Genomic DNA, 8,958 nt, shown 5'->3' on the forward strand with positions numbered 1-8,958 from the left:
AAGGTGGGACGTTATGGGTCACGCATGCCCTGTGGGAGGGGCTGCCCCGGCCACTTTCTCCCCAGCTGACGTGGTGGCTTCGCCAGCCCCAGGCACTGAGCACTAGAGGGACCCCCTCCCGGGCCCACACCCTAGGGCCGTGACCAGCTAACTCTGGTTTTGTTTGGGGGCCACACCTGGTGATGCTCAGGGGTTCCTCCTGGCTCTGCACTCAGGAACCGCTCCTGGCAGGCTGGGAGGACCGTGTGGGACGCCGGGGATAGAGCCCAGGTTGGCTGTGTGCCAGGCAACTGCCCTCCCCTCTGCACTCTTGTTCTGGCCCTAGCCTCTGAGCACTGGCCTCTGAGCACTGGTGTGCACTGGACTTGGGGAGTCACGGCCTCCTGCCGCTTGTCTCTGGTGATGCCCCCCACCAGGCTCCAGAGTTCAAGAGTTGGGGCTTCCTTGGGTCGTGGTTCTGCACCCACCACAGTCCTCGAGGAGATGTCCCTTGGCTTTGGCCCCGCCCTCGCTGTCTCGCACGGCCCCGCCCCTTCTTCCCGGTGCTGCCCCGCTCAGCGGCCCGGCTCCGTCCCCGCCTCTTCTGGGCACACTGGGCCTCTCCTCGGGGCCCCCTACCCGCTGCAGGCTTCTCCCACCTCTCTGCCCCCGCCCCGCCCCCTTCACGTGCCGCCCTCCCTGCACACACGGCCAGCCAGGGGCTCTCGGCCCGTCCTCAGCGGCCAACCGGTCACTCCCCCAGACTCGTCCCCCTGCGGGGACCTCCAGCTCCCAGACCCCCACCTCGAGAGCAGCCTCCCTCCCCCCCCCAGGAATCAGACACACCAGGGGCCTGCTGGGCCCTCCCCACCCCAGCCAACCAGGAGGGCTGGGGAGGGGCCGCCATCTCCACCCTCCGCTGCCCTGTATGGGGCCCTGGGAGCCCGAGCCAGGCTGGCCGTGACCTCCTTGTCCTCCTCCTCCACCTCCCACCCGCTTGGCTCAGGAGCCCGAACTTTACCCCAGAAACTCCCCTGGCCCCAGACCTGCCCAGCAGCCAAGGCCGCTCTGCAGCTTCCTTGGCCTGGCCTGGGCCCCAGCCGGGAGGCACAGCCTGCTGGGTGCCCCGGGCTGTACCTCTCGACTCGTGAAACACGACCAGCAGGACACGGGCGCTGGGACACGGGTGCTGGGACACGGGGTGCTGGGACACGGGTGCTGGGACACGGGTGCTGGGACACGGGCGCTGGCTGGCTCCCAGCCCCACTCCTCGTCCCGCCCCCCCCCCGTGCCCGTCACTCCCCGGAACAGACCATCCCGCGGAGGCCCCAGCCCTGTCACGCTGTGATCTGCAGCGATGGCGTCCACACAGGGCTCCATCGTGCGCATCTCCACTTGGTTCATCGGAGGGGGCTTGAACCCCGCGGTAGGGGCTCACTAAATATTCAGGCTGCCCGGAAGCTGATGCAGGACGTGCAAGTAACCGAACAGCAGCTGCGAGGAGCACGGGCCCCAGTGAGCCCTTTGGCTACTTGCCGTGGGGAGCGCAGCCTGTCCGTCTCGTGACGGGTCCAACCCAGGGTATGTGGCTGGTGGGATGGGAGGTCCTTGTGCTCAGCTCATTCTGGCTGCAGCTGGAAGGTGAGACTGGTTTCCCTCCAAAGGCTGCACCCGTCCCAGCACACACACACACACACACGCGGACGCACACACATGCACACGCACACACACATGCACACACACGCACACACATGCACACGCACACATACACACGTGCACACACACGCACACACATGCACACGCACACATACACACGCACACACACGTGCACACACACGCACACACACGCACATGCACACATACACACATGCACACGCACACACACGTGCACACACACGCACACATACACACACGCACAGGCACACACACGTGCACACACATGCACACATACACACACATGCACACGCACACACACGTGCACACACACGCACACATACACACACACACACACACACAGGCCTGCAGCTAGCAGGGACCATCCTGCTGGTTCCCAGGCTCTGAGACCAGGAGGGGCAGGCAACGGTGGGGGGAGAGGGTCTCACCTCTCCCCGGCACGGATCACAAATCGTGGAGGCCGGGTTCGTGGGTCCTACTGAGGATGAGCGTCTGGGAAATGGGGAAAACTGTGCTCGTGAGGGCCGACACAGGGAGGAGGACGGAGTTTTGGTCTCAGGCACAGAACCTGACTTTCAACTCAAAGGAGGTCACACCTGGGGATGCTCAGGGCTTACTCCTGACTCTGTGCTCGGGGCCCACTCCCTAGGGGCTGCCAAATTTCAAACCCAGATCGGCCCTGCGCAAGGCAAGCACCCTACCTGCTGTCCTATCGCTCCCAGCCCCGATTAGAAAAAAAAATTAAAAAAGAAAATATCTATCCTCTATCTACAGGCACCGTAGCAACTTAGGACCCAGTGAGTGTCCACTGGGGAAGGGACGCCTGGACAGCTCTCCCCGCTCAGAACAGGCCCGGCGGCTGGCAGTGATGCTCGTCCGCTTAGTAAGGCAGTGAAACGCTCTGTGGGCAGAGGAAGCTGGCGAGAGGGGGCATCTCAGGCCCTGTCCTCCCCTGCCTGCCTGGACCCGTCCCTGAAGGCCGTGTCAGCCCCCGCCGAGCCCCCAGCCTGCAAGCTCCCGGCACAACTGAGCACTTTAGGGCCGGGCACCAAGGGATTCTGCACACACGCATGAGGGACTCTGACAGCCCAGGACGTGTACTGCAGTGTAGACAGAGATGACGCCGAGAAGCCGGACCCCAAGACCACGTGGTCCAGTCCAACCCAGCCCGGTGCTCGGCCCGGCCTCCGGACCCACAGCCGACCTGGCGTCCACGCCCAACCGCCGCCCATTTTCTACCTCAGACCCTCCTCGGGCAGAAGGACTGAAGGAAGCCCCCTTTCTGGGCAGAGCTGGCACTCCAAAGTAGCAGTAGCAGTAGCAGTAGTAGTAGTAGTAGTAGTAATAATAATAATAATAATAATAATAATAATAATAATAATAATAAAGGCGTTTCGGAGACACACTGCTCTAGGCCCCTGGCAGCCGAGGGCCAGGAGGGAGGTGGCCCCACTCCCGGTCCCAGCAGCAGTAAGGAAGCAAGAAGCTGAGGGAGGGTGAGCCTGAACGGCGACTGTCAGGGCTTCCTCAGGTGCTTGCTTTGGGGCCCCACTCAGGAGTGCCGGGAATTGAACTCGGGTTGGCCGTGTGCAGGGCAAGCGCCTTAACCCCAGGACTATTGCTCGGCTTTCCCGGGTCTTGTCAGAAGTCTGCAGAGGTGAGGTCAGCTCAGGAAACGCAGGACGAGGGGTGCGGGCAAGGCCTGGGCCCTTTGGCGCTCAGGGTCCCGCAGCGAGGAGAGAGGGCACAAGCAGGCCCGCTCCTGGGCCTGTGGGTGAGGGGCTGATGGGGGGGGGGCACGGCCCCCACACCCGCTTCTCCGCAGGCACCCAAGTCAGAAGGCGGTTCCAGAGGGCTTGGGGGGGGGTCCTGAGCGCCTGTGGGGAGGGCGGGTGTCGGGAGCTGCTGCTGCCCCCCCGGGAACTGCCAGGGGAGCGCCCGGAGGGGCTGGGGACAGGGGCCACCCTGGCAGCTCCAGGGGCCTTGGAGGACCCGAGAGCCTGGATGAGCACTGAAGGGCGAGGTGGCCGGGGCGTGACAGGGCCCAGCTGCCACCTGGGGGCTCTGAAGCCACCAAGAGGCTGCGGGGGGTACGGAGACTCCAGTGCCCTGCCGAGGCGGCTGGCAGCAGGGAGCAGGGTGGGGAGGGCAGGAGAGGACGGACACGCCAGCCAGGGCGCGGGAGGCCCGGGGACACCTAAGTCTAGGTGGGGGGGTGGGGGGGCATTCCCACCTGACTCAGACACAGGATGTGGGACTCAGGAAAGAGCTGGGGGGGTGCCCCGCCTGGGTGGAGCCGTCCAGGGAGGGGTGCCCGGTGGAGGACCCCGGCCCGGGAACCAGGACGCAGCCCAGGGCAGCGGGGGCCGGGCGGGCTCACCCCACCCCGAGCACAAAGAGACCTTTGCGGCTCACCGGGGCGAGTTTGTTTTCCCAGCTGGGATGGGGCGAAGCGGCTCCTGGACCTCCGGCTTCTCCTGCCCTTGGTGGTCACCGTCCAGACATGCCCTCCGGCCCCGCCAGACCACCGGGAGGCCAGCCCCAGCCTGTGCTGTGACTGCGACGCCCCCACCCCCAGCTCCCGGGGGGGCCCCTGCTTCCTGCGGGGACCAGAGTCCGGCCTGCCCGGGGGCCTGGCGCGGGACCGAGGGACGGTTTAATCATTAATCCCCGCAGAGGACGCCACCTGTCCCTGTCCGGGGTGGGGGACCAGGGGCGCAGGAGGGGGAGGGGGGCGGGTCCATGCTGGGGGCGTCTGTGCGATGGGGCACCCACCCTGTGCCCGGGGTTGCACAGGCCCCAGCGCCCAGGAGAGCCGGTCCCGGGGCGACCTTGGGGACGGAGGAGGCCAGAGAGTGCCAAGTCACACAGTCAGGCCAGCGTCACCCGTCTCTGAGCCGCAGAACGTCCCCGCCTGCCACCCCTGCCGCCTCCACCGTGGCCCCCCGAGGCTTTCCAAGGACCAGACCAAGCGGGGGGCGGGGGGCGGTCTCCGGGGCCAGATGCCTCCGTCCACCCGGGATCAGGAGTCCGCGTCTCCACGCGGCCGGGCCCGCCCCCGGCCACCTGCAGGCCCGGGGTGACGTCACGGCTCCCCGGCGATGACGTCAGCGGGCGGGCTCCCCCACCTCCCCGCCAAGGGGGCGATCCCTTAGGTCCCGGCCGCCTCGAACAGGGATCCGCGGCGGGTCCCGAGCGAGCCCGGCTGGACCCGGCACTCCGGGGCGCGCTGCCGTCCGGGCCGCCCCGTCCGCCCCTCGGCCCCGGGGCCTCGGCGTCGGCAGCGGCCCGCGGGCTGCACCCCCCGCCGCGCGCGCCTGACTGCGGCGCGGCCGCCGCGCCCCGCCGCGCCGGGCGACTCCCAGGGGCTCTTTAAATACGAGCTATAAATACGCGGGCGCCCGGCGCGCGCGTCACGGCGCGGCGCCACGCCATTGGCCGCCGGGCCCTCCGCATTTGCATATCCGGATAGCTCCGCCGGGCGGCGGCCGCGCCCCTCCCCGCGCGCGCGGGCGGGGACCTCGGGGCGGGGGAGCGGGGGAGGGAGGGGGTGGGCGGGGAACACTGCGAGAGCGGGGGGAGCGCGCGGGCGGGGGAGCGCGCGGGGAGGGCGGGGCGAGGAGGGCGGGGAACACTGCGAGGGCGGGGGGAGCGCGCGGGAAGGGCGGGGCGAGGAGGGCGGGGAACACTGCGAGGGCGGGGAGCGCGCGCTGGGGGCGGGGAGCGCGCGCTGGGGGCGGGAGGGCGGGGGAGCGCGCGCGCACGGGGCGGGCGGGGACACCCGGGGCCGCGCGGCGCGTGTGGACCCCGGAGCCCTCCAGGCCGGAGTCACGCGGGGGCTCTCGGGCACGGCCTCCCCGCGGCTCCGTTTGCACCAGGCCCGGCCCCTCCGGATCGCTTTTGGGTTTTTTTTTTTGCCTTCCCTGGAAAGACGGGACCGAAAGTTGGAGGGTTTCGCGGAGCCCCACGCTCGAGCCCCCCAGTGCAACGCCGTGGGCGTCGGGGGGGGTCTTCCCGATAGGCGCGTGCAGGCGGGCGCGCGGCCCTCCCAGCCCGCGCGGACCCCCGCGGCGCCCCCGCCCGCCCCGCGCGCCCCCAGCCCCGCTGCCTGCGCCCCCAGCCCGGGCGGGCCCGGCGTTCCCGCGGCAGCAGCGCGGCGACCCCGCGCCGTGCCCGGCTGGAAGCACCGCAGCCCCCTGGGGCCCACCCGGGGGCAGAAGCCCCTCCGCGCGGTGACGTCAGGCGCGTGTGCGGGGCCAGTGTCGCTAGCCGGGCCACCGGCCGAGCCCCAGCGCAGCCCGCCAGCTCGCAGGAAGACAAACAATAACCCGGGAAGCGGCGGCGAAGCGCTGGATCCCGGCACACGAGCGACCCCTGCGGGCGGGGCGCAGCATCCCCGTCTACACCGCCAGCGGCAGGTGCAGGCTTCCGCGGGATCGCCGCGGGGTGCGCCTGGTTTATGAGCAAACCTCCTGTCTAACACCCTGAGACCGACACCCAAGGACAGTGGACACAGGGCCAGGAGGATTGCCCCGCGGCCGGCAGCCTGCCTCGTGGGCTGGGGGGAAGGCAGCTGGGACAGAGAAGGGGTCTCTGAGATGGTCGGAGGGGTGCTCGGGGTGGGAGGTGTGTGCTGAAAGTGGATAAAGGACCACAAGTGACGGCCTCTCAGCGTCTGTGCTGCAGACCATCATGCCCAAATGGAGAGAGAGAGTGTGGGGGAAATTGTCTGCCATGGAGGCAGGGGGAGGGCGGGAAGGGGGGTATACTGGGGACACTGGCGGTGGGGAATGTGCCCTGGTGGAGGGATGGGGGTTCGATCCTTGCATGACTGAAACTCAAACAGGAAAGCTTGAAACTATCTCATGGTGATTCAACACACCAGACTCTTAGTTAATCATCTTCCTCAGTAGCAGCCCGGGCACTGCCCAGCGCGGATCACCCTAAGGGCCCGTTTCCCACATCGCCTCTGGCCCTCACCTTACCCAGCCTTCCGGCTTGTTTCCCTGACTCTGGGCTCCCAAGGATCACCGCGCGACTGTCCTGCAGCGTAAAGGGGTCTCTAACAGTGCCCCCTGTTTGCTGTAGCCCAGCCGCTTCCCCTTAGACATTTGTTTTATGTTTCTTTCACATTCTTTGTTGTCTTTTCAATGCCCTGCGGAAAAGGGAATTTTTTAAGCACCCTGAGCTGCGTTGTCCGTGGAGGCGCTTGGTCCATGAGTTCTGGGCCCAGAGCCGCTTTCTGGAGGAGAGAGCAGCAGGGAGGTGAGCTGCCCTGAGTCACGGGAGGTGAGGGGACCCCACGCGAGCCACAGAGAGACGGTGGCGGCAGCTGGCGCCCGTACCAGGCGTCATAAGGGCATGCCCGCGGTCCTGTCTCGACTTCCTCCGTGCGTTTCAGTTCCTCACCGGCAGAGGCAGAGATGAACAGCCCCTGTCGTCTTAGTGGAGCTCTGCTCAGGGGCCCGGCAGGCTGCACCCCTGCCAAGTGCCGGGGTCTCTGAGGCGCCCTGTCTTTGGAGATTTCTCGCCAGAGAGACCCCGTGTTTCTCCGTCCTTCCCACCTGGCCCGCTCAGTCCTCCGTGCACTGAGGTTTGTGCAGGTCTTGGGGACAAACACGTCACGTGGGTCTCTGCTCTCATGGGGCCTACAGGCCATAGGGGAAATGTATGATCGGGTTGACAGGGATGCCAGGAGGTGGGTCATGGAGGGCAAGTCACATTGGTTGACAGAACCGGGGCTCTTGGATGTCAGAGAGGGGTTCAGAGAGACACGTTTGCCGGGGAGGAGGGTCTGGCCTGACTGCAGGGTCACGGCAAATCCCCCTGAGGAGGTGAGAGCTCATGAGTGTTCAGCTGGGGGGGAGGCAGGGGGCTGAGGATGCTGCTGGGGGCAGAGGGGATGGGAGGAAGATGAAGGAGCTCCGCTGGAAGCCCGCTGAAGGAGACACGGCAACCTGAGGCTTCGGGTTCGAGCGGGAGTGCTGGCTGCCCGGGTGGGGGTTTGAAGGGACCTCAGAGGAGAAATGGGTTGGAAGTGGCCGATGGTGCCTGTGCCCGTTGGGGGTGGGGCTGCTGTCTCAGCTCTGGGCGGCCAGAGACCCCCCGGGGCTGAGGGGACGTTCTGTCTCCTCGTGGGGGTCACGTCGAATAACCACTCGGCCTGTTGGCGGGTGAGAACTCAGGCTGTCCTTCCCGTGCCTCCGGAGCGGCCGGGTGACGGCAGGCGTGGCGGGGAGATTCCGGGGACCAGGTGTGCGGGAGGGCCACCGTCCCCTCGCCCCAGCACGGGCCCCCTCCCAAAGCAGGGGAGGCCACCCTGCCGGGCCTGCAGGCTACCTAGCCTCGGCGGCGCCTCCCCCAGCCCCAGGGCCGGGCCCAGCAGGGGTGGGCGCAGGGGGCCTCGCTGGGCACTGCAGGTGGCCCTCGTGCCGCTGACCCTCCCCGGCCTTCGCCGAGCGCCCACCCCCGTGTCGGGGTGTAACGAGAACGGCCTGGCCGGGGCTGGGCACCTGTGAGGGTCTCACACACACGGGAAGGGGGTCCCACTCCGTCACCTCACCTGGGGGACTGGGGGGATTGTTTGCGCTCAGCAACTCAGGGTCGTGAGGGTGTGGGCCAGAGTCGAGGCGAAACACTGTCCCGGGGCCCCGCCCCCCACCACACACACACACACACACACACACACACACACACACACACACGCACGCACGCGCACACACACACGCACACACCACCGCTGTATCCATCTTAGAATGTGTCGCCGTTTGACTGACGAGACCCACTGCCTGTGGAAATGCCTCTTCAGGGGTGGAGGGCAGCACACGGCAGAGACAGCACCGAGAGACACCGCCCGCTCAGCACGGAGAGACGATGTCTCTCACTCAGCACAGAGAGATAATTTCTCTCACTCAGCACAGAGAGACGTCTCCCACTCAGCACGGAGAGACGATATCTCCCAGTCAGCACAGAGAGACAATATCTCTCACTCAGCACAGAGAGATGGCATCTCCCACTCAGCACAGAGAGACGATATCTCTCAATCAGCACAGAGAGACAATGTCTCCCACTCAGCACGGAGAGAGGATATCTCTCAGCACGGAGAGACAATATCTCCCAGTCAGCACAGAGAGACAATATCTCTCAGCACGGAGAGACGATATCTCCCAGTCAGCACAGAGAGACGATATCTCTCAGCACGGAGAGACGACACCCTGCTGGGCTGAGTGGGCGTCCTCGGGTCAGCTGGACAGGCCGTGTAAGGACACAAAGAACACGGTGCCCAGTGCTCCCAGCAGGCCCCCG

The sequence above is a fragment of the Sorex araneus genome, chromosome 10, assembly GCF_027595985.1.
Source record: "Sorex araneus isolate mSorAra2 chromosome 10, mSorAra2.pri, whole genome shotgun sequence".
In the NCBI taxonomy this organism is placed as follows: domain Eukaryota; kingdom Metazoa; phylum Chordata; class Mammalia; order Eulipotyphla; family Soricidae; genus Sorex; species Sorex araneus.